Source organism: Microcaecilia unicolor, chromosome 4 (genome assembly GCF_901765095.1).
Source record: "Microcaecilia unicolor chromosome 4, aMicUni1.1, whole genome shotgun sequence".
Taxonomy (NCBI): Eukaryota; Metazoa; Chordata; class Amphibia; order Gymnophiona; family Siphonopidae; genus Microcaecilia; species Microcaecilia unicolor.
Window position 1 is genome coordinate 318946841 of NC_044034.1, and position 26400 is coordinate 318973240.

Here is a 26400-nt window from a genome sequence, read left to right on the forward strand (position 1 = left end):
GTAAAAAAGGCCCGTTTCTGACACAAATGAAACGGGCGCTAGCAAGGTTTTCCTCGGAGTGTGTATGTTTGGGAGAGTGTATGTGAGAGTGACTGTTTGAGAGTCAAAGTGAAAGTGTGAGTGTGTGAGAGAGAGAGTGAGTCTGGGTGTGAATGTGTTTGTGAGAGAGTGTGTGTGTGAGAATGAGAGTGTGTGCAAGTGTGTATGTGAGACACAGTGTGATAGAGAGTGTGTGTGTGTGGCCATCCATGCTCCTCTGTCCCCTGCCCCCTCCATTCATCCCTATCCAGCATTTCCCCTCTCTGCCTGAGGCCTGCCCTGCAATCCATGCTCCTCTGTCCCCTGCCCCCTCCATTCATCCCTTTCCAGCATTTCCCCTCTCTGCCTGAGGCCTGTCCTGCAATCCATATCCATCCATGCCCATCTGTCCCCTTCATTCATCCCTATCCAGCAATTCCCCTTTCCCTGAGCCCTGCCCTCCCAATCCATGGCCATCCATGTTACTCTGTCCCCTGCCCCCTCCATTCATCCCTTTCCAGCATTTCCCCTCTGTGCCTGAGGCCTGCCCTGCAATCCATATCCATCCATGCCCATCTGTCCCCTCCATTCATCCGTATCCAGCAATTCCCCTTTCCCTGAGCTCTGCCGTCCCAATCCATGGCCATCCATGTTACTCTGTCACCTGCCCCCTCCATTCATCCCTATTCAGCATTTCCCCTCTCTGCCTGAGGCCTGCCCTGCAATCCATGCTCCTCTGTCTCCTGCCGCCTCCATTCATCCTTTTCCAGCAAGTCCCCTCTCTCCCTTCCATGACCCCCCCTCGCATCCATGCTCCTCTCTCTCCCATGTCCCAGCCTGGCCCGCCCTCTTCTCCTCCCCCCCTTCGCATCCATGCATCGTTTTTTTTTTTTTTTTCTTCTTTTAAAATTTACCTCCGTGGCGGTTCCGGCAGCGAAGCGTCAGGGAAGGAGGCGGCGCTCCCGACGTCTAGGTTTCCCTTCGCTGTGTTCCGCCTTCTTTTGACGTCATCCTTGACGTCAGAAGAAGGCGGAACACAGCGAAGGGAAGGCTAGACGTCGAGAGCGCCGCCTCCTTCCCTGACGCTTCGCTGCCGAGCGATGCGATTGGTTGAGTGTCATTGCTCCGCCCTCGACGTCATCACGTTTGACGCGTGGGCGGGGCAGACACAATGCGATCTCACCCCCTTCACTTTTGGCTAAAAGAGGCTTCATAGAACGTTGGAGGTGCGTTTTATATAGAGAGATTTTTATTTTATTTACATTTGTACCCCGCGCTTTCCCACTCATGGCAGGCTCATGCGGCAGGCAATGGAGGGTTAAGTGACTTGCCCAGAGTCACAAGGAGCTGCCTGTGCCGGGAATCGAACTCAGTTCCTCAGTTCCCCAGGACCAAAGTTCACCACCCTAACCACTAGGCCACTCCTCCACTTGTAATAAGATGAATAATATGAATAAATAAATAAAATAAAAAATAAAATAAAGATTGGGAACTTTATCATGTAAACCCCTCCCCCACTCCTGGGTTAAGCTGGAATTACCAACTTGTTCTGGTTTAGGTTGCAAATGTAGTCTGGACCGGGTGGTATCACCCAGAAGCGGAGCAGAGGTACAAATAAAACTAGTGAGATGAACTAGTAAAAAAAAATTATTTAAGACAATCAATACTACTTCCAATTGAACCCCTTTGTATACCCTGTTACATTCTTTTCTATAATAACTTAATAAACATTTAGAAGAGATACAAAATTAGTAATGAGGCAGCCTGGGCAGAGAAATCAAATTTTTTAATTCTGTTTAACTTTTCAGTCCTGGAAAGTGGTAGAATGCCATCTGGGTTTAATTTGCTCAAATGTCTAGCTTTTGCTAGACTAGAGGTTAGAAAGGTCAGAGAGAAGTAAAACTTTCTTTGTCCCTTTTGAGTGATGGATTGTTCATAGGTATTATTTACCACATCTGGATGCCATTCTGAGTAAGGCATACTGGATAATCTCGAGGGGATCAGCAAGCAAGCTGTTTTAAAAGATTAGACTGAACGCTGTTTAGAAGGAGATAGAGTAGATTTAAATAATTCTAGATGAGTTAGATTTTGTCTTATAAGGAATTCTGATTTCTGCTTATTTTAGAATATGTTTTATTCTGTTTAATTAATAAGTTCTATCTCTATGTAAAATATATTTTCAATTCAGTGTTACATCTTTGTCTGACTTTTCAAGTGAGATTTGTCTGCAGTTTAAGAGGTCATCATCTGGTTTGAATTATCCACAGTCCTAGCTAGGTGAAAGAGGTCAGGAAAAGTCAACTCTCTTCTCCTTGATGAATTATAGCTAAGTGTAGGACTGGTCTTCTGAAAGTAATAACAAACCATGTCTGTGTGCCATTAAGTAAGATTGGCCCCTCAATGAACCCAGCTCAAGTTATGAATTAACCGGGAATCTGATGATGTGAATAATAATAAAACGCAGGAGATAGGTGCCACATTGTCTAGTTTGAGAGGCCCCAGGTCATAGGTCAGTTTAGGAAATATCTCAAACCTATGTAACTGATATTTTTAAGTAATGTGTAAGTAATAATTAGTTCAAGACAGGGTAATCAATCTATTTTTTACCATCTGGTGAGAAAGGGGGGCTAGAAGGGTGTAGGACCCTATATAACTGAGAGCAGAAGCAGCTTATATTAGAGAAGGAGCTGAGACGAGAAGGAACCAACACAGAAGGACAGGACACAGAGAGAGCTAGAGCTGATGTCCTACTTTGTTTGCTGGCAAATAAAGAAGATTTCTCTCTCATTCTGGTGTGTGGTGTTTGACTCCTGAAGTACCACAGATTCTGCTAACAATAGTGGTAATTCCTGCAACAGTAATTATGTTTCTATTTCCCGGATATTACTTTGTTAACATTAATTAGCAAACCCTTGTACTTTTCTCTTCCCTTGTTTCTAGACAGAATCACCCACACGCAACAGAAGCTTCTCCCCAGTATCAGATACGTATTCTTCTGTTATAATACTTATTAATAACACCCCTTTCCTATTAAGATAAAACAGTTCTTCTCCTTTCCAAAGAATTTGATTCTTTGTGTTCACTTGCATTTCATGGTTACTTAGCTGTGGTCAAGTAAATTAATCTCCAGATGAAAGCTGAGGTGTAGAACTCTTTCTTGTGTAGGGGCCCAACATAATTTATCTTCTATTTCAGATAGTGGCTCACAATTCTCTCCTTCTTTTCCTTGTAGATCTTCTCCCTAAACCTATCTTAACCAAATTAAATTTGGAGAGAAAACTCTATCTTCCTGTCACTGTTCCAGGAACTGTGCTAGGTGTCATTAAATGAATATACAAACACTGTGGCCAATCAAACGAGTGAAAATAAAAGTAATTGAAAAATTCCTTCACTTCCCGGCAGGCTACCTTTACTTTACTTTCCCTAAACTAAAATGGGCAGAAGCAATGACATATACCACCACTCTGAAACACAACCAACACTCCAACCAAAACTCTAAGTTACATATCTCACTGCTAGTCCCACCATCACTTTCTCCACAAAGATACAGAGACACTCCCAATGGTACACCCCTTACACACTTCCCAAATTTGGCCAGCGTACTTTTACACTTTTTCTATCAAGCTTCACTCACACACCAATTAAATCAGCATACAGTCTCTCTCTCAGAGCTGTTCATCAGGGGAAACACCAACACTTGTTACAAAGTTATTATTTCCCTGTTTAACCTTTGAATTTCCTTTCAAATACTTCTTAAATACCTCCACTTTTATTTCAGCCACACACACACTCAGAGGGCTTCTCTCCTCAGCTGCCTCTGCCCTTTCCTCAACTGCCCAGCAAGCTGTTGTCAAGGCAACCAGGTCTCCGCTTGCTCAGCTGCTGTCCCAGAGTGGTGTCACTGAATAGAACCCTTATTTTTTTCCCTCTGGGGGAGCTCAGGTAAGATTATTTTAACCCCTAGGGTTACATTCAGGGGCAGTGTTCATGACTGTAAAACAGAAGAATGAAGCACCAAGGAAGAAAAATAAAGCTGGAAACATTCAGGCCCAGATGATCAAAAGCCCTGCGCTGTTCCAAACAGCGCCCTAAAAATAGCGCCGGGACAGCACAGGGCTTTTCTGCATCAATGATCAAAGATAATGCATGCAAATCTAAGCAGCGCTATTATCTTTGATCCTCCCGCACTTGTTTGACAGGTCTGGGCTGTCAAAAGCCCAAACCTGTCAAACAGCCTGCCCCGAGGCCCGAACGAGGCCCCCTTAAAGGGCGAATCAGTTGGAACTACTTTTTTAATTGGCGCTTAACGCATTCATCCCCAATGATCAGCGCCCAGCGCGCCAAAGATTGGGGAGGAATGGGGAGGAATGGTGAGCCCTGTCCAGCATGCAGTTGCATGCTGGCAGGCCCCCCTTCCCCCCCCCAAGGCAAACGCGAACGGGGGGCTGGAGGTCCGCTGGGTCTCCAGTCCCCGAAACCCCCAGAAATCGTTGTTCCATCGACGGGGGGGGGGGGGGGGGGGGGGGGGCTGGAGGTCCGGTGAACCTCAGTCCACCCCAAATCCTCCCCCCAGCGTTGTCCTTAAATTCCCTGGTGGGCCGTGGTGTCGTGACACCCCCTGGCCCCGTCCCGGCCCCCCTACCTTGTGTTGGAGGAGGGACGCAGCCTGCCTGCCTCCCTCCTCTTCCAGTCAGTCGACGCCCAAAATGGCGGCGCACAGCACGGCCCACTGCATCCTGGGATGCACTGGGCGGGGCTACAGACCATGTAAGGGAATCACCGGACCTCCGCCCCCCCCCCCCCCCCCGCCGATGGAGCAACGATTTCTGGGGCTTCGGGAGCTGAAGACCCACCGATCCTCCAGCACCCCCCCCCCCCCCGTGGGAGGGTGGGAGAGGGTTTGGCCGGCGGCGGCCACGACGTTTTCTGGGGGTTTGGGGGGGTGGGACAGGTCAGAGGGGAATGGCCCTCTGCATGTTGGAGTCAGCCAGTGAGTAAGGCTGCCGCCAGTGCTGCAGCACCGAATTCAGGAAAGGAATTTCTAAACAAAGAGCAGCGGGCAGGGCCGGGAGTGGGGAGAAAGATGCCGGGCTGTATGAGGCGGCCTGGGAGAATGAGAGAAACAAGCAAAGGTCTGAGAACAGAGGGAGAAAAAAATGTAAGCTGTACGGTGGGAGGAGGAGTATGGATTCTTGGACGGTCGTATGGATTCTCTGGCGATTGGCAGGCAATTTTAAAAGGTCCGGATTCTCAGGTGGTCCACACTTCCGGACTTCTAATGTATCTATTTTCTGGCACTGAACGAGGGCTGCATTTAATTCATTAAGTAATGTGTTTACTCCTTTCATTTTTATGAGCAAAATAATGGTTGACAGGAGGTTTGTTTTTTATGCCCAAGATGAAAGAGTGAGTAGTTCCTAAGGTTATACCCTTTATATATTTGGATTTATTAACTGCCTTTATTAAGACATTCACCCCTGAAAACAGTAAATTGAAACCTAATAATAGAACTACCGTGGAAACTGTATAGATTGTACAGCGCTGCGTAACCCTGGTAGCGCTTTAGAAATGTTAAATAGTAGTAGTAGTAGAAACAGTATAAAAAATACACACATTTACAGCACTGGAATTCAAACACCAGAGATATAATACACTGATAGCATAATACTAATGATACACCTAAAAAGCATGCATTAGAACATTCAGCTAAAAGATATGATACTAAAGATTTTCTACAATATAGCTTATCATATAGCTGAGGGACCAAGAGCAGATATATGATGGGAACAAGATGTGTGGTACAGAGTCACTTGGGATAATTTGATGATTAGCTAAACTCAAGTTTGTTGTATAGTTAAGCAATAGAAAAGGAACTGATCTAAGTTACAGTGTGTAATTGATCTAAGTTAAAGCAAGCTAGTGCAGGTGCATAATGAGTGTATAATCAGTCACCCTAAATATTAAAAGCTTGGGAAAAGAGCCAGGTTTTCAACTGCTTCTGAAGAAGAGGTAGTCTCAAGTTATACGTAGCCCCTCTGGGAGTAAATTCCACAACATGGTGCTACTCTCGAGAAGGCGTACTGGTGGGCATCTTAAGTACATAAGTATTGCCATACTGGGACAGACCGAAGGTCCATCAAGCCCAGAATCCTGCCTCCAACAGTGGCCAATCAGGGTACAAGTACCTGGTAAGATCATAAAACAGTACACTACATTTTATGCTGCTTAACCCACAAATAAGCAGTGGATTTTCCCCAAGTCAGTTTTAATAATAGCTTATGGACTTTTAGGAATCTATCCAAACCTTTTTTAAACCCTGCTAACTGCTTTTACTACATTCCCCGGCAACAAATTCCAGAGTTTAATTACACGTTGAGTGAAGAAATGTTTTCTCTGATTCGTTTTAAATTTACTACTTTGTAGCTTCATTGCATGCTCCCTAGTCCTAGTATTCTTTGGAAAGAGTAAACAAAAGATTCACGTCTACCCATTCCAATCCACTCATTTTATAGACCTCTGTCATATCTCCCCTTAGCCATCTTTTCTCCAAGCTGAAGAGCCCTAGCTGCTTTAGCCTTTCCTCATAGGGAAGTTGTCCCATCCCCTTTATCATTTTTGTCGTCCTTCTCTGTACCTTTTCTAATTCCACTATATCTTTTTTGAGATGTGGTGACCAGAATTGCACAAAATATTTGACGTGAGGTTGCACCATGGAGTGATACAAAGGCATTATAATGTCCCCATTTTTGTTTTCCAATTCCTTTCCTAATAATACCTTACATTCTGTTTGCTTTCTTAGCCTCTGCTGCACACTAAGCAGAGGTTTCAACCTATCAACAAAGCCACCTAGATCCCTTTCCTGGTTGGGGACTCCTAATGTGGAACCTTGCATTATATAGCTAGAGTTCAGGTTCCTCTTTCCCACATGCCTCACTTTGCACTTGCTCACTTTAAATGTCATTTACAATTTGGATGCCCAGCTTCCTAGTCTTGTAAGGTCTTCTTGTAATTTTTCACAATCCTCTTGTGATTTAACAACTTTGAATAACTTTTGTGTCGTCAGTGAATTTAATTACCACACTAGTTACTCCCATCTTTAGACCATTAATAAATATGTTAAAAAGCAGCGGTCACAGCACAGATCCCTGGGGAACCCCACTATCAAACTTTCTGCATTGAGAATACTATTTAACCCTACTTTCTGTTTTCTCACTTTAACCAGTTTTTTTATCCACAATAGAACACTACCTTCTATCCCACGACTTGCCAATTTCCTCTGGAATCTTTCATGAGGTACTTTGTCAAATGCCTTTTGAAAATCTAGATACACAGTATCGACTGGCTCATCTTTATTTATTACATTTGTATCCCACGTTTTCCTGCATAGCAGTAGGCTCAATATGGCTTACAGGTTCTGGAGAGGAGAGTACCAACTCCGGGAATATATACAGAGTGGAAAATAGAGTAACAGTAGGGGCAAGGAAGCTAATAAGGTTCCGGAAAAGAGAATACAACTCTGGGACGAATATATAGTAGCATAAAGAGAGAAGTAATCCCAATGAGGCTGATAAGTCTCCGGGGATGGGACTACAGCTTCTAGTGAGCAATACAGAGTAGGATAAGGGTAGAAGTACACTTAAACATAACTGGAGTGGTAAAATTCGTACAGTTTGAAGTAATAGGATTATGTGGAAGGGGTATTGTTCATTTCTTAGTTCGACAGAAGTGATGCATTGTTCATGAATTAGTTCGAGTCTACTGGATAGGCTTTCCGGAAGAGGTGAGTCTTGAGGTCTTTTCGGAATTTTTAGATGGGTGTTCACAGTTCTAATGTTTCTAGGTAATGCGTTCCAGAGCTGGGTGTAAATGTAGGAAAAGCTGGATGCATATGTTGATTTGTATTTTAGTCCTTTACAGTTTGGGTAATGCAGGTTTAGAAACGTTCTTGATGATTCAATGATGTTTCTAGTTGGTAAGTCAATAAGTTCGCATCATGTAGGTTGGGGACAGACCATGGATTGTTTTGTGGACCAGAGTGCAAATTTTGAAGGCTAGTCGTTCTTTGATTGGTAGCCAGTGCAGTATTTCACGTAGGGGTTTAGCACTTTCAAATCTTGTCTTTCCGAAAAGGAGTCTAGCTGTCGTGTTCTGCGCGGTCTGGAGCTTCCTTAAGATCTGCATCCCGCATATATGGCGTTACAGTAGTCAACATGTGATAGTACCATTGTTTGAATTATGTTATGGAAAGTTTCCCTTGGGAAGAATTGTTTGATCCGTTTGAGTTTCCACATTGCATGGAACATTTTCTTCATGGTGGCAGAGGCTTGAACAGTGATTTCTGTTGGATTAGAGCTGAACGGTATGTAAATGGTGACATCATCCGCATACAGAAAAGGATTAAGATTATGTTTGTATAGGGCATACGAAAGGGGGATCACCATCAGATTAAATAATATGGGTGCGAGAAGTGAACCCTGGGGTACTCCGCAATCAGTACTCCATGATGGTGATATGTTTGAGTTTGCTTTTACTTGATAAGATCTTGTGGTTAGGAAACCCTTGATTCATTTGAGTATATTCCCTCCTATGCCTATCTTGTCGAGTATTCTTAATAGTATATAATGGTCAACCATATCAAATGCGCTTGACAAGTCGAATTGCAAGAGGAGTATGTTTTTACCTAATGCGATTTCCTTTTTGAACTTGGCTAGGAAATTTACCAGGACGGTTTCCGTACTGTGGAGAGATCTGAAGCCCGACTGTGATTCATGAAGGATTGAGAAATTGTCGATCTATTCAAGTAGAAATTAGACCTTACCTGCTCATTTGCTTTTCTTTAATCCCGCCGGACCAGGATTGGACTGATGGGTTGTGTACGCCTACCAGCAGGTGGAGACTGAGAAAGTTCTGAGACTAGAGAGCCAATGAGAGCCCTGGCCATATGACACTAGCCTCAGTATTTGACTAACAAAGCAGAAAAGATAGAAAGAACACCCTTCTCTGCACCGTGAAATCAAAGCAGCCACAAAGCACTTATTAAATGTGCTTAACTTACAGCCATGCCATGTATTAGAGCTCACTAGCAACTCTCACCAGAGAAGTGGTATGGCCCACTGAAAATGTTATATGTACAATAAATTTCTTTTTTTTTTTTTAAATAGAACTACAAACTTGCAAAACAACTCTGCCTCTGCTAAACGAACTAACTCACTTCCAAACATAATAAAATACATAATAAAAACATGGGAGGGGCCTGGTCCGGTCCGGAGGGATTAAAGGAAAGCAAGTTAGCAGGTAAGGTCTAATTTCTACTTCCTTAGCATCCCTCCGGACCGGACCAGGATTGGACTGATGGGAAGTAATAAAGCAGTAGTGCTACGGGAGGGACCCCAGCAAGCCCGCTGTGAGTACTCGAGACGCAAAGACACCCTCCTGCTGGCACTGTACATCAAGTCTGTAATGTTTAGAAAAAGAATGAAGAGAGGACCACGTTGCTGCCTTACAAATATCCGCTGGAGGTACAAAGAAACACTCCGCCCAAGAAGCTGCCTGCCCCCTCGTGGAGTGAGCTTTAACACTGTCTAGGACCACTCTACCTGTAAGAATGTAAGAAGAAGCTATCATTTCTTTAATCCATCGAGATAACGTGGGCTTAGAAGCGGCCAACCCCTTACAGCAACCAGCAACAAGAACGAAAAGACGCCGTGCGACTAAAGTCCTCAGTAACTACGAGATAGCATTTAAGCACTCTCTTAACATCCAAAGTATGCAACTTCCTCTGCTCTTCCGCACCTGAGGAGGATCCCAGAACCGGAAGAATAACCGATCGAGAAAGACGAAAACGAGAAACCACCTTAAGCAGGAAAGAAGGAACCGGACGTAGAACCACTCGCTCCTTAGAAAATTTCAAAAATGGAGATCTGCAAGAAAAAGCTTGCAACTCTGAAACCCTCCTTGCTGAAGCTATGGCCACTAAAAACACCGCTTTAAGAGTCAAATACTTAAGAGAAGAATCAGACAACGGCTCAAAAGGAGGACCAGTTAGAGCCGAAAGAACAATATTGAGATCCCAAGAAGGAAAAATCGATCTAACTGGAGGGCGAAGAAGACTAACTCCCTTAAAAAAAAACGGACAACATCCGGAAGACTAGCTAAGGTCTTACCTCGAATTCGACCTCTGAAACAGGAAAGGGCCGCCATCTGAACCTTCAGACTAGAGAGTCAAACCTTTCTCAAATCCTCGCTACAGAAAATCCAACATCTGCGCTACAGAAGCCCGAAAAGGAGAAATACCAGCCTCTTCACACCAAGCTTCAAAAATCCTCCAAGTGCGGGTATAATTTAGAGAGGTGGAGCGCCAATGAGACCGCAACATGGTAGCAATTACTTGAGTCGAATAACCTCTTTTAGTTAATCAAGCTCGTTCAAGAGCCAAGCCATAAGACAAAATCGAGCCGGGTCTGGATGTGGAATTGGCCCTTGAAAGAACAGGGACTTGTGAACTGGAAGACAAAGAGGAGCCGCCAACCGAAGATGCTGAAGGTCCGCGTACCAAGGACGTCGAGGCCAGTCTGGAGCCACCAGAACTACCGGACTCCCGTGTTCTGCGATCTGCTGCAGGAGACGGCCTAAGAGAGGCCACGGCGGAAACGCGTAAAGGAGACCGGAAGGCCACCTCTGTAAGAGGGCGTCTATTCCCGCAGCTTTTGCATCCCTTTGGCGACTGAAGAATCGAGGAACCTTTTAATTGAGACTGGAAGTGAACAGATTTAGGACTGGAGTGCCCCACTGTGCTACTATGAACTGAAACGCTCGATCGCTGAGAGACCATTCCCCTGGATCGAGAGTGTGCCGACTGAGAAAACTCTGCCTGAATGTTTTCTACTCCTGCTACATGAGAGGCTGAAATGGCGTAGAGGTGAACTTCTGCCCACGCCATGAGCCTGGCTGTCTCTTGACTCAAAAGGTGGCTCTTCGTTCCCCCCTGGCAGTTGACATAGGCCACCACTGTGGCACTGTCCGAGAGAACGCTTACCGTACCGCCTTGCCCGCCAGGAGGGAACGAAACTCCTGCAGAGCCAGCCGAATAGCTCTGGTCTCTAAAACATTGATGGATTTGGCCACCTCCAGAGGAGACCAGAGACCTTGGGTCAACCTGCCCAAGCAATGGGCTCTCCAGCCCCGAAGACTGGCACCTGTCGTTAAGGCTACCCACTGAGGAGACTACAGCGACATTCCAGATTCTTTGCCCACAGCCACCAGAATAGAGAGCTGTGCTTCTGGGATCTGAGAGGTAACCTCATCAGAAGAGAGTCCGTCTGAGAGGACCACTGGGACAGCAGACAATTGTAGAGATCTCATATGAGCCCTGGCCCAGGGAACAACCTCTATCGTCGCTGCCATGGACCCCAGGACCTGAAGATAATCTCGAGCACAAAGATCGCGTCTGTGAAGTAAGTTTAGAACCTGAGACCACAGTTTGACAATTCTGCCCTGAGGAAGAAAAATTCTCCCCTGAGCCGTGTCGAAGGTAACACCTAAATACTCCAGAGACTGAGAAGGAACCAGACGACTCTTGGCTACATTTACCACCCAACCTAGAGACTGAAAAAATTTACCACTTGATCCGTAACCTGGCGACTCTCTTAATAAGACTTTGCCCTGATTAACCAGTCGTCTAGGTGTGGGTGGACTAGGATTCCCTGCTTCCTGAGAGCCGCTGCTACCACGACCATAACCTTGGTAAAAGTGCGCAGAGCTGTTGCTAGGCCAAAGGGCAGAGCTCGAAACCGGAAATGGTGACCTAGAATTGCAAACCTCAAGAACTTGTGGTGAGCAGGCTGAATAGGAATATGTAGATAAGCTTCTGTCAGATCTAAGGCCGTTAGAAACTCTCCAGCCCGAACTGCCACTATAACTGATCGAAGAGTCTCCATTCGAAAACTTGTGACTCAGAGCTTGATTGACAGCTTTGAGATCTAAAATAGGACGAAAGGACCCCTCCTTTTTGGGTACCACAAAGTAAATGGAATAACGACCCTGTCTGTACTCGGAAGAAGGGACTGGACAAATAGCCTGAAGATCTAAGAGCATTTGAAGAGTCTCCCGAACCGCGCCTGCCTTTTGACGAGAGCGACAGGGAGACTCCAGGAAGGCGTCAGAGAGGCCTTGCGAATTCTAAGGCATAACCTTCGCGAATGACTTCCAAGACCCACTGATCTGAAGTAATGTGAGCCCACCTCTGATAAAACTGAGAAAGCCAAGCTCCTACAGGAACCAGAGGAGAGGCCCTCACACCTTCATTGGGAAGAGCGGGAGGGGGTTCGAAAACCAGCACTTGAGACTCTACCTCCTCTGCGGAATCCGCGAAAGGACTGAGACCTACTAAAAAACCGAGACCTCTGAGCCTGAGCTCTGCGCCCAGTATAAAATCTGCGAAAATCTCTCGCCCTACCACGACCAAACAAAGAATCCCGACCAGATAGACGAGGCCTATCCTCTGGAAGGCGAGGAACCTTAGATTCTCCCAAAGAATGCACCAACTTATCCAAGTCTTCTCCAAATAAAAAGGAGCCCCTAAAAGGAAACTTACTGAGCTTAGACTTGGAAGTCACATCCGCCGACCAACCTCGTAACCAAAGAGATCGACGAGTTGCGACACCCAAAGCCAAAGACTTAGAAGAAGCCCTAAGGAGATCATACAAGGTATCTGCTAGAAAAGCAGATCCCGTCTCAATCTTAGCCACTTCTACATCTATAGAAGTGGGGTCATCCATAGATCTATCCAGGACACATCCCGCCCAGCGAAAACAGGCTCTGGCCACCAAAGATCCGCAAATAGCTGCCTGCACCGCCAGAGATGAAACATCAAAACTATTCTTAAGCAGGGAGTCCAACCTCCTGTCCTGAACATCCCAAAGAGCTGTTCCTCTGTCCACAGGAACCGTGTTACGCTTGGTAACCGCCGATACCACCGGAACCTTAAGAAGAGTTCTATCTACTTCTGGCACTGGGTAAAGGCGGGCCATGGACCTGACTGGACGAAAAGAAGAATCTGCAACTTCCCACTGAGTTTTAATAACGTCCCAATATCCTGATGCATGGGAAAAGTTTTTGCTGAAGATCTAGTGCCTTTAACCAACAAGTCTACCTTACGGACCTCTGGAGTCTGAGGTTGATCCTCGAAATGCAGAGTAGATGATACAAGAGATATGAGCTCATGCAAATCTTCCTTATAAAAAACCCTAACTACTGAAGGATCTTCCCCTTGGGAAAAAGAAAGTTTTTCAGGATCAACAGGAGACTGATCCTCCCAAAGATCCTCAGCCAAGCCGTCCTCTTCTTCCAAGAAGGGGATATCATGATCTTGGTCAGAGTAAAATCAATCTGCGAGTCGCAACCTCTAGATCTCTTAGCAGGAGGAAAAGTCAAAGATAATTCCTTTGAAATTACTGGCACTCCAGCCTTCTTCATCAAAAAGGCCTGGTACATCTGTAGGACGAACTCAGGGGAAACCCCCCCCTCCTGAGTCCCCCCAGACTGCACCAGAGACACAGCGTCTGCCTCCTTCTGCCCTCCCAAAGGCTGTGAATTAGAGGAAAGCTCCCGCACTGAAGAAACCGCAGCTGCAGGCAAAATGGCGTCCTTCCGCGTCAAATTCGAGGAACCGGGAAGCTTTGAAGGAGAAACGGAGGGCGAAGAACCTCCGATTGGTCGGATTCCCAGAAACTGTGAGTGATGCGGTGTTGGGAACGGTGGTTAAAATCGGAGTTCGCCACCTCTGACCATGCAGGGCCTCTTTGTCTAGAGAGGGTACACCGCATGGGAAGGAAGCAAGAAGGCTGCTCCACGCCCAGAGTGGTAATATTGAAGATCCACAACTATGTACATAAAATGGAAATTCTGAGAGGGTATAGAATGAAAAAAAATGAAACGAAATTTGAAGGTCACCTCATAAGAATTTCAGGATTATTCTGCACATTTGCAAGAATGACGGAAACAATTTACCCCACTCTGTAGGCTTCTCCATGAAGCAGAAGCGAACTTTACGCTTATTTATCCAGCAATATTGAAAATAAAGCACGAGGGGCGCTGGAAAGCTTTCGACAAAGCAGCAGATGCACTGGACTTAATAAACGAACTGGAGAAAGGCAAAGACCGCAATACAGCAGGAAATGTGGCAGGCGGAGAGTGATTTATCCAGCGATATTGAAAATAAAGCACGAGGGGCGCTGGAAAGCTTTCAACAAAGCAGCAGATGCACTGAACTTTAAATAAAGGAACTGGAGAAAGGCAAAGACCGCAATACAGCAGGAAATGTGGCAGGCAGAGAGTGATTATACAATCAGACAGTGCGCTGGAGTGAGTAAACGAAATGAGAAGAGGAGAAATTGTACGAGGGTTTAGCAGTGGGTTACCTAAGTAACGTTCTGGACTGCGGGGGAGGGGGGGCGAGGGGACTCGAGCATTGGAAGTGATTCAGTCCATAAAGATGGGGTTTGGAAATAGTGTGCGTTGGGAGAAGGGGAGGGCGTTGGGAGGGCATCGGGAAGTGGTAGTCGGAAGAGTTGGACGGGACAGGGACAAAGGAACAAATGGGTAGTGAAGTGTCATACACAAAATAAAATTCGGGTGCAGATTGGTAGTGGGGGGCGAATCCTGGAGAGGAATGTTGTGTGGAAGGGCAGAGGGGTTTCCCAGAGAGGGGCTGGGCTCTGGGGGGCCAATATGGAAAATATCTGCAATTATGTTAACGTGAGATTGTATGGCGAATACTGTAACGCAATGAATAATATCATGGAATGAGTCAGGGATATCTTCGCCAAAAAAGAGAACGAAAATTTTGACCCAACTGAAGCGCTTAAAGGCAGATATAGTGTGTCTCCAGGAGACTAAATTGTCAGAAGAGGAACACAAAAAGCTTTGTAGGCAGTGGGTGGGAGAGTGCTATTGCTCATCAGCTGGAAATGGCCGCAGGGGGGTGGCTATCTTAATTCGGAAGGGCCTCCCTTGCCAATCAAAATTGGTCTATAAAGACAGGGATGGAAGGATACTGGTGATTTTTGTTACCCTCCATGGGCAATCCTTTTACTTATGTTCAGCTTATGGGCCTAATGATCCATCCCCACAGTTTTTTCAGGAATTAACAGCATTGGGGTATAAGCATATGGATGCACCATGGGTGTGTGTGTGTGTGGGGGGGGGGGGGGGGGGGTGATTTTAATCAGGTCATGGCACCAGGGATGGATAGGTCTGGCACCAGGGTTGGCACGAGTGCATGAGAACTAGGGCTGTTACACATGAGTAGGGCCTTACACTTGATGTGTAGAGACTCTTTATCCCCACAACTCGTGACTATACACATCTCTCTAAAGCACATAAAACATGGTCCAGGATTGACTATATGCTGGTGTCCCAGTCATAGTTTTTTTTTAAGTAAAGGGAGCGGAAATAGGTCCACTGGAAGTAACAAATCACTCAATGGTCTGGCTGGATATGGAGTTCGTAGTGCCCGGTGGGCAGGGGTGGGTTTGGCGATTCCCGGCGCAGCTTTATAAAGATAAAAAATTCAAAGAACACCTAGCAATGTTATGGGATCCATATAAGCAGAAAATTAAGGGTCCTGTGACTTCCCCCACCACACTATGGAGGGCATCGAAAGCGGTGCTTCACGGGGGGGATCATAGTATATACATGTGCGCAGAAGAAGAAACAAGCGGCGAGTATCCTAAGATTAGAGAGGGAATATAGGCGGCTGAAGCATTTAAGTATCTTACTACACCCATCAAAGCACAAACCAGAGAAAACTTGTCGGCTGCTTTAGGCAGCCCTGAATACTATAATTCATGAACAGAGACAAAAAGTATTTAATGTTTCAGAAATTTAATTTTCAGAGATTTGGAAACAAATCGAGGCAAATTGTTAGCTAACATCGCTCGACACAGGGCGGGCACGGCCGATTATCACGGAGATAGCAGACACCAGGGTATAAAAGTAACCTCTCCAGAAAAGATCTTAAAAAGCCTTTCAGGAATACTTTGCAGAACCTTTTCTAGGGGGGCAGCAGGGGAGAGGGTCCTTCGATAATAGACTATCTTGAAGACGCGGGTCTCCCTAAGGTGTCCCCTCTGGCCTGAGAATGTCTCTCTCAATCATTAACAGTTCAAGAACTGCAAAGAACGATAAAAGCCCTCCCATTGGGGTCGGCACTGGGACCCGACGGGCTCCCCAATCAATATTACAAGCTATTACCACCACAGTTTTGCGGATACTTATTAGAATCATATGAGGAAGTGGTACAGAGGCTATTTTTCCGTGTGAGCAAATACAGCACTAATAACTCTGATTCCTAAGCTGGGGAAACCCAGGGACCAGGTAGCATCATACAGGCCCATCTCTCTGTTGAACGTAGATTTTAAGATCATGGCTATGGCTCTGGCAGTGAGAATGACACCGTACCTGTCAGATCTAATAGGGAACCCCCAGGTGGGCTTTGTGAGGGGTAGGCACTCTACTTTAAACGTGCGTAAGCTATTACTATCCATAGCACAATGCCAATTGACTAAAACACCCATGCTCCTGGTCAGCTTAGACGCTGAAAAAGCGTTCGATAAGGTACATTGGGAATACCTGTTTAAAGTGTTGGAGTATGTGGGCATGTGAGGATGGTTCTATCAAGCGATTAAGGCATTGTATACAGACCCCTCAGCGCGTCTACTGGTTAACTCGTTGATCTCCTCCCCTTTTGAAGTACAGGTGGGGACCAGACAAGGGTGCCCACTCTCCCCCCTACTGTTTTTACTTTATTTAGAACCATTACTGCACACCATTATGAAAGATCCATAGTGGGGGTGGAGTTACCCTCACAGCCTGTAAAAGTCCTGGCCTATGCAGATGATCTTCTGTTGACTCTCACCTCACCCTAGGCCTCGCTGCTTAGGCTGTTGTCGGTGGTGGATGAGTTTGGGTTTTATTCGGGATTTAAGCTTAACCTGCAAAAATCGGTGGCACTACCTACCCAGCTAGAGGTGAAGGTGCGATGGGAGGGCAATTTCCCATTAAAATGGGCAACTGATCACATTACATACCTGGAAGTGAAGATCCCCGTTGATTTAGCTAACCTGTACAAGTTAAACATAGAACCACTTAAGCATAAGGCGGCGGAGATCCTGAAGGGTTGGGCAGGCCTTGCCGCTATCTCTCTTGGGACAGGTGGCCCTGTATAATATGCTACTTTTTCCAATCTGGATCTATACATTTCAAATGTTACCCCTGTTCTTGCTACATAAAAGGGTTACTGGGTACCTTTGGCAGGGGAAGAGGGCCCGTATGAGCGTAATGAGAGCGCAGCTCCCCCGGGCAAAAGGGGGGTTGGGACTGTTTAGCCTGCGCCTTTTTTTTTCCATTTCCAGCTGTTTAAGGCATCTGTCAGATTGGTTTAGATCAATATCATATTTTTCATCTTTTTCTAGGAGAGACAAAACTGTTTGGGCTGGTCCATTTTAGTAGTTGGCTACAGGGTTTGGGGGGGGGGGGGGGGGAGAGAGAGACGTTGGATTGGGACCTGAGAGATATATTGTTTGGCCTTTGCGGCACACCTGGAAATGGGTGACAAATTCCTCTCTCTGAACAATAAAAGCTCTCCGCTGTCTACCAATCAGATGTAACCCTGGGATTCCCAGTGGGGGACACATTGGGCCACTTTCCGGGAATGGGAAGGTCGAGGAATACGTGATTTATGTCCATGTCCTAACGGAGGCCAGGTGAGGATAAAACCCTTGGAAGAACTGTGCACTGATGCCTTCCAAATATCACAGCCGAATGGATTTGCCCTATCACCAACTAAAAACATTATATCAACTCATTTGCCAAAAACATACATTAGCAGCAGTGGTTTGGGAGGGTTTTGTGAGCTGCTGGGTGGGAAGCCCAGCAGCGCGTGTCCGGCCTGAAATATTTCCACGGCCCATCTCAGGGATTCTTTAAAAGACTCTGATTTTCAACAGTACGCGGCAATGGAGTATGGAACTGGGTATTCCGCTAAATAAGAACGTTGAAAAGACACTGTTATTAACTCCCAAACTTACGAGCAAGTGACGTGGCAGGAGATACAGCTGAAATTTATTTTGAGATTATACATTTCACCACACAGAGCTTGGAGGGCAACTTTAAAAGAAAATGACACTTGGTCTCAAATGCGGAACGCCAGGGGTGAATCTGAGCATATGTTCTGGCTGTGCCCGGGGATATACAAAGGTTCTGGAAAGACGTGATCCAGGTCTCTGTAATATGGCAAACTTGTTGGAAACCCACGCCAGGGCAGCTCTTTGATAACTTTGTATGCAGAGAACGCATGCCACTGAAAATGAAGGCATTTTTGCAACGTGTGGTGATGATGGGAAAGAGGTCGATTTTGCAGCTGTGGAGAAACAAGGGACTATCCACAGTTGAGCATGGCGTTCAGCCAGGATTCAGATGTGCTCCTTGGAGAAAGAAGTGTGAAAGATTGTCTAGGAGCCAAGGAGATGCCTTTTGCGCAACGTGGGCCCCCTTTTGGATAGTACATAAGTAATGCCACACTGGGAAAAGACCAAGGGTCCATCGAGCCAGCATCCTGTCCCACGACAGCGACCAATACCAGGCCAAGGGCACCTGGCAAGCTTCCAAACGTACAAACATTCTATACATGTTATTCCCTGGAATTGTGGATTTTTCCCCAAGTCCATTTAGTAGCAGTTTATGGACTTGTCCTTAGGAAACCGTCTAACCCCTTTTAAACTCTGCCAAGCTAACCGCCTTCACCACGTTCTCCGGCAAACGAATTCCAGAGTTTATTACGCGTTGGGTGAAGAAAAACTTTCTCCGATTTGTTTTAAATTGACTACAGCTGTAGTTTCATCGCATGCCCCCCTAGTCCTAGTATTGTTGGAAAGCGTTGAACAGACGCTTTCAAAAACCCCATCCACGCTGTTACGCTCACCAGACAGTGCTCGATAGGAATAAATCTTGAACTTATAAGGGGGGGGGGGGGAAGTGTTAATGTTTGCTAAAGTTTCTGTTACATGATTATGACGTTTTGAACACAGATACTTCTGTAGCATGTTCATGAAAGTTTAATAAAGAACGAATTAAAAAAAACCACTGTGACCATTCCACCTCTCAGTTTTGAAGGTTCTTTCTGTCTGCTGCTTTCAGACATGGGCTCTCGCAAGCCGCTATGGTTAAAAGTATTAATGGTATCTGAAAATTTAGAGGGATGAGAAGAAACAGCAGGGATGACCAAAATAAAAGACCTAGGAAACCTGGTCCTCAAATGAAGATACTTTATTCATATTCAATAATAGAACAGTTCCAGGGACCACTGTAGACTTTATTTTTTAAGAGGGAAGGTTTTGTAAGTAAACAGAATACAATGAGTAGCAAAAAAATTTGGTTTCCAACTTCCTTTGATCCAAGAATTCAGACGAGAGCATACTTTGGATTGCAGCTGAAAAGTTCAATTCTTGCGTGCAAACCACACAAGATACATTTCAAGAAGATAAGGGAGTGAAGCTTTGAAGAAAAGAGTACACCTGGTCAGCCACTGGATGGGGGATGGATTTATTATGCTTTGGGGTTGTGTGGCAGTGGCACAGTAACTATTATGATGGTGGAAGAACAAAGGATTCAACCAAATATTAACATATACTGCAGCCAGAGAATGAACTGAAGCCAAAAGCTGGATATTTTAGCAGATGATCTGAAACACAGCTGAAGATCAACCATTATTAGACATATTAAGCTTTTCCTCAACCACTACCTTCAGTGCATCCCATATTACCATCTGATACCATCCCCTGTATCCTTATATTTAAATCTTTTTTATTAAGAACAACAACAGTTAAACATGTTATACACTGAGAGATATTAACAAGTACAATATGCTAGTTCAAATCAGCTTGTGAACATTTTCTTTATTTTCCCCCCCCCTCCCTCCCCCCCGTCCCCCTCCCATCCACTCGTCCCCCCCCCCTTCCCCCCCTTCCCTTCCCGCTATGTTCAGCCAGTTTCAAACAGTGCTACCATCCATGGGCATTCGTTCAAGACATTGGATTAAGAACATTCTTCCTCCTGAGGCAGATCTTATATGCACGACCTACTGCCCAGGGCTTTGTTTCTCATAGCCCTTCATCTACCATCTCCATCTTTACCACGAATCATACAGCTTTATTGTTCATATCAATTCCTTAGCAGACTAAGCCATTCCCATATGGTCAAATGTCGGCGGCGCATGTCTCAGCATCGTCCCCCCTCCTCTTCCCTCCCCCCCCTCCCTCTCCCCCCCCCCCCCCGTACTTCTCCCTACTCATCATTCTCTCTTGCTCCACATCCCCTGTATCATTAAATTGCTGTAGTCTTGAATGGTGCGTCTAATGTTCCTCCTTGGATAATCTCGCCCCCAACAAAGTCCATCATCCTCCAACTTCCTTACAACCCTTCCCTTCAGTTTAACCCACCTTGGCGCATAATCTGAATCACTAATTGGTTCTATTTCTGCCGCCTCCGCCCCATAGCCAATCATTACGAGATATCCAAATCCCATCTATCCTGGAGTAGGTCTGTGCTGCATGGGAGTATAAATTATAATTCCCGCGGGAGGTGGTGGAGATGAAAACGGTAACGGAATTCAAAATACTGGGATAAACATAAAGGAATCCTGTTTGGAAGGAAGGAATCCTCAGAAACTTAGCCGAGATTGGGTGGCAGAGCCGGTGGGGAGAAGTGGGGCTGGTGGTTTTGGGGGTGGGCCTTGTTCTGGACAGACTTCTAAAATGGCAGAAACAAATCAAGGTCAAGTATACACATAAAGAAGCACATATGAGTTTAAATTGTTGGGCAGACTAGATGACCGTGCAGGTCTTTTTCTGTCATCATCATCTACTATGTTCTAAATAGCCTTCAGTTTCTAACGTGACAATTCATGAGGAAATTTCAAACATGAAATATATTTCAAGGAACTTAAATATTTCTGAGCCAGAAGAGTGGCATATTCCAAAAACAAGAACAGAAAGACAAACTGCCTACATGGACTATTGCTATTTTCTGTGAAGGAACCATTGCAAAAGGGTATTCCTGCACTTGCCACTGATTTTTAGGATTGCTGTACACTGTTTAATTTGCAAATAATAGCAATTATGCATTAACATTTACAGAAAGGTATTACGTTTACCTTTGTACCAAATAAGTTGTGCCAGTTTCTGTTCACTTTGGGACTTAACTGCAACAATACAATTTAACTAGGAGGCTCATTTTCAAAGCACTTAGCCTCCCAAACGTTCCTAGAACCTATGGAACTTAGCCTCCCAAAGGCTTGAAAATAGTGCCTCTAGGTGTCCCTAACTGTTCTACTACCACAACGTGTGCTTCCGCTCTTGCAAATTAGTACTTTTATTTCCTGTGCAACAGTCCTTCAAGTACCACCATAAAGAAAGTCGGACTAATTTTATTTGACAGGATTAAGAACGTTTATGTGCGGTCCCTTTAGTTTGAAGCGTATTGATACGGACTGTGCCTGTTCCTCTTATTACAACGTAATGTTGTAAAAAATTTGTTCACGTTTGTTAGAACGTGAAAAACCTTGCCCATGAGAGAGGCTTCAGTACTACCACAGATCTGAGGGAAAAGTCAGCAATAGTAACCAAAACACGTACCCTTTCTCCTTAGCTATAACGAGCATCCCAATTAAAAAAATGACCCTCCACTCCCAGCTCCAGAAATGCAAAGTGGGCCTCAGAAATATCATAGAGGAAAGACCCTTTTAACATAATAACACTTTTTTTTTTTTATAAGAGAACATTTTTGTCTAAATACTGTACGCTGGTACAGCATGAAACTATCTCTTACCTAACGCAAAACGGCCACCCCGCAGAGCTATAATACACCCTGCGCACCCGTACCAGCAGCCATTTACGTACAAACACGCAGACGACGCTAAACTTGCGCACGTCGCTGTATTCCGCCTTTTTTTTTGCTTAGGGGCTAGACGGCGGGCGCGCGAGGATCTGGACATAGCACGTGTTGTTGTTGGCCCCCGGAATGTTCGATGCACACGGCGGTTGGATCTCCCCAACCGTCGTAGACCACGAAAGGATACAGGGCGAGGACGAGAACACCGATAGTCTTGACCAGATGTGGAGGGACTGGAGTGGTCTGGGAGCCATATGGTAACTCTAGGGTGGCGGGTTTCTTCCTTAAGTTTTATACGCTTGCTGGGATCCCGCTATCTAGTCACCTGGAAGCCTAGTGGGTCTTCTTTAGCATGGTAGAGTTACGGTGGCAAGCCGCTCTAGGTAGGCCTTGTCTGTTGCTGCTGGGGACTTTCAACCTCCACGCCAAGGGAGACTTAATTCCTTTGTGCTCTCGTCGCAGGCTAGAGGGTCCTACTTAAACCATTGGGGACCTCTCCTGAGGAATAGGACCTACTTCAGGCATAGAAGCGCAGTCCTCAAACTTTGTGTGGAAATGTGCGCGCCTTGGAAGAGAGATGAGGTGAGATTGGAGGAGAGAGGAGAATGGGCTGTCCTGTAAGAAAACAAATAAACATAATAAATACAACAAACTGGGTGACCTCTGATAAAACGTGTGAGAGGATCCAATGTAGGTATGATAGGCAAAGTGGTAGACCCTTTACAGTGATGCTTTTCGGGGCTTGCCCGGGATGATCTCACAGCTGTTCTGGTTTCCAGAATGGCTGCCATGAATAGGCAAAAGGCCCAACCATTAGGACAAGACCAGGTAGTGGCCTAGGGCAGCAGCTTCTTTGGGGCAGCAAAGAGCAGCTGTAACCAAAACAATACCATAGTATCCTGGTAGTTATACAACTTTGAAAGAACCATCACCACACACTGTAACTTGAATTTTAATATGATTCTGTGTGATAATATTGATGGTTGCATTATTTAAGGAGGGGTGGTGGTGGCAGGAGGCTATGACCTGAAAGTTTGAGAGGGATGAAAGGCTGGAGGTTTGCCAAGGGCATGTTTCCCAAATCTGTCCTGTGAATACTCCCTTGCCAGTCAGGTTTTCAGGCTATCCACAATGAATATGCATGCAATTGATTTGCATACACTGCCTCCATTATATGCAAATCTTTTCATGCATATCATTGTGGATATCCTGAAAACCTGACTGGCAAGGGGGTACTCCAGGACTGACTTGGGAACACTGGCCTAGGGCACCAGACCCTTGAACTGCTGTTAATATGCATGAAGTAAACTTGTACCAGTGGTGTAGCCACAGGGAGGCCTGGCCCCCACTCCAAAATTGCAGCACCTATTGCAGTGCCTGGCGGGGATGCCCAAGTCCCACAATGGAAGAGAGATTGGAAGGATATTTATGAATACGGAGCTCAATTTTTGATACTGGTGTCTTATAAAGTACATAGAAACATAATGTCATGTCAGATAAGAGCCACATTGCCCCCAGTCTGCCATGCACAGTAATACTATTTCCCTCCTTTCTCTAAGAGACCCCCACGTTCCTGTCCCACACTTTCTTAAATTCAGACACAGTCCTCATCTCCAGCACCCTCCACCGGGACGCGATTCCGTGCATCCACCACCCTTCTGTGAAAACATAGTTCCTTAGATTACTACTTGAGTTTTATAACCTCTTAATTTCATCCTATGTCTCTCATTCCAGAGTTTTCCTTCATTTGAAAGAGACTCGCCTTCTGTACATTAATGCCACAGAGGTATTTAAATGTCCTGTATCATATCTCCTCTCTCCTGCCTTTCTTCCAAAGTATACATATTGAGAGCCATACTGGATGGGCCATTTGGCTCTTATCTGCTGGTCATGTTTCTATGTTTCTAGGTATTTCTGTCCCAGACCTGAGATGTTTCTGCCATGGTGTTTCCATTCCAGGCACCCACCATCCTCTCCAGAAAGTGGAATTTGCTCACTTTTAGTCTGAGTCATCTTATTTCTGCTTCCTACTCTGTCCTCGAGTCCCTTTTTCTTTTACAGAACATAGCTCCTTCTCATCTGTTTTCTCATCCAACGTATACATATTGAGAGCCTTAAGTCTGTCCCCATATGCTTTTTGACAGAGACTACTAACCAATTTTGTAGTTGTCCCTCTGGACCGACTCCAGAGGGCAGTCTCTGGAATTGCACACAGTATTCTAAATGGGACCTTTCCAGAGACTTATATAAGGGCACTATAATCAATTTTTTTACTGCTGGCCATTCCTCTCCCTATGCACCTGAGCATCCATACTACTACTACTTATCATTTCTATAGCGCTACTAGACGTACGCAGGGCTGTACACTTGAACATGAAGAGACAGTCCCTGCTCGACAGAGCTTACAATCTAATTAGGACAGACAAACAGGACAAACAAGAGATAAGGGAATATTAAAGTGAAGATGATAAAATAAGGGTTCTGAACAAGTGAATAAGGGTTAGGAGTTAAAAGCAGCATCAAAAAGGTGGGCTTTTAGCTTACCGTATTTTTCGGACTATAAGACGCACCGGACCATAAGACGCACCTAGGTTTTAGAGGAGGGAAATAGGAAAAAAAAATTTTCCTTTTTCCCTCCTCTAAAACCTAGGTGCTCCGGTGCGTCTTGTCCGAGTTTTGGATCGCCCTCCCCTACTTACGCGACGCCATGTTCCCTGGTGGTCTAGTGACGTCGGGGCAGGAAAGAGCCCCCTCTTTCCTGCCCAGCGCGCTGCTCTCCGTGCTCCTGACTGCTTCCTGACGGTCTCGGCGAGATTCAAAATGGCCGCCGAGATTCTCAGGAAGCAGTCAGGAGCACGGAGAGCAGCGCGCTGGGCAGGAAAGAGGGGGCTCTTTCCTGCCCCGACGTCACTAGACCACCAGGGAACATGGCGTCGCGTAAGTAGGGGAGGGCGATCCAAACTCGCTACCCTTCGGACTATAAGACGCACCCCCCATTTTCCTCCCAAATTTTAGGGGAAAAAAATTGCGTCTTATAGTCCGAAAAATACGGTAGATTTGAAGACGGCCAGAGATGGAGCTTGACATACCAGCTCAGGAAGTCTATTCCAGGCATATGGTGCAGCAAGATAAAAGGAACGGAGTCTGGAGTTAGCGGAGGAGAAGGGTGCAGATAAGAGAGATTTACCCAGAGAATGGAGTTCCCGGGGAGGAATGTAGGGAGAGATGAGAGTGGAGAGGTACTGAGGAGCTGCAGAGTGAATGCACTTATCTCTATATATAAAAGGCACCGCCAACGTTCTAAATGAAGCCTCCAGCCGGAAGTATGAAGGGGTAGAGATATACGGTTTCCCCATGAGTGTCTGCCTTGCCCTCGCTCTCTCTGTAACACAAACAGTGAAGGAAAACACAGCAAAGCACGAAATCAAATCGCTCTCTCTGTAACAGTGAAGGACTCAGAGGGGGGAGGGGAGAGAGGGCAGAAGCCCTCACTATCTCTAACACAAACACAGCACAGCAAGAAACTTAACACTGAAGGACTCGACTCCGAGGGGGGAGGGGACAGAAAGCACAGGGGAAGGGAGAGAGGGCAGAGGGAGGGACACCCCACCCCCACCCCCACATGCACACAGAAGAAAACCTTGCTAGCCCCTTTTTCATTTGCATCAGAAACGGGGCTTTTTTTTACTAGTAAGTCAATAAGAGGAGTTTGAACTGTATGTGGAAACGGATAGGAAGCCAGTGAAGTGACGAGGAGAGGGCTAATATGAGCATAACGACACTGGCGGAATATTAGTTGTGCAGCAGAATTTTGAACAAATTGAAGAGAAGAGAGATGGCTAAGTGGGAGACTTGTGAGAAGCAAGTTGCAGTAGTCTAAGCGAGAGGTGATAAGAGTGGGGATGAGGGTTCTGGTAGTGTGCTCAGAAAGGAAAGGGCGAATTTTGGTGCTATTATAGAGAAAGAAACGACAGGTTTTAGCAGTCTGCTGAATATGTGCAGAGAGGGAGGAGTCGAAGATGACCCCAAGGTTATGAGCTAGCTTTGACTGTTGCTTTTTCTACCTGTTTGGCTGCCTTAAGATCATCTGACACAATCACCCCCAAGTTTACTTCTTTCGTACACAGAAGTACTTTACCCTATACTATACTGTTTCCTTGGATTTTTGCAACCTAAGTGTATGACCCTGAATTTTTAGCATTAAATCTGAGTTGTCAATTGCTGGACCATTCTTCAAGCTTCGCCAGATCCCTCCACATGCTATCCACACCCTTCAGGATGTCCCACCCTATTACAGAGTTTGGTATCATCCGCAAAGAGACAAACCTTACCAGACAGTCCTTCTACAATATCACTCACGAAAGTGTTAAAAAGAGGGCCAATCTCTTCGGTACACCACTGATAACAATTTAAGATCATCTGAAGAGCTTTTCTTAC

The 26400-nt window shown here is 45.7% G+C and overlaps 1 protein-coding gene across 1 annotated transcript in view; it reads right to left on the minus strand.

Moving 5' to 3' along the window:
* The window catches only part of FIGLA (folliculogenesis specific bHLH transcription factor), a 157527-nt gene extending 135554 nt beyond the window's left edge, over positions 1 to 21973 (minus strand). The window contains exon 1 of the mRNA XM_030199624.1: positions 21901 to 21973. The gene's annotated coding sequence lies outside the window, so the exon portion shown is untranslated. The remainder of the gene's footprint in view (positions 1 to 21900) is intronic.
* Positions 21974 to 26400: the final 4427 nt, after the last annotated feature.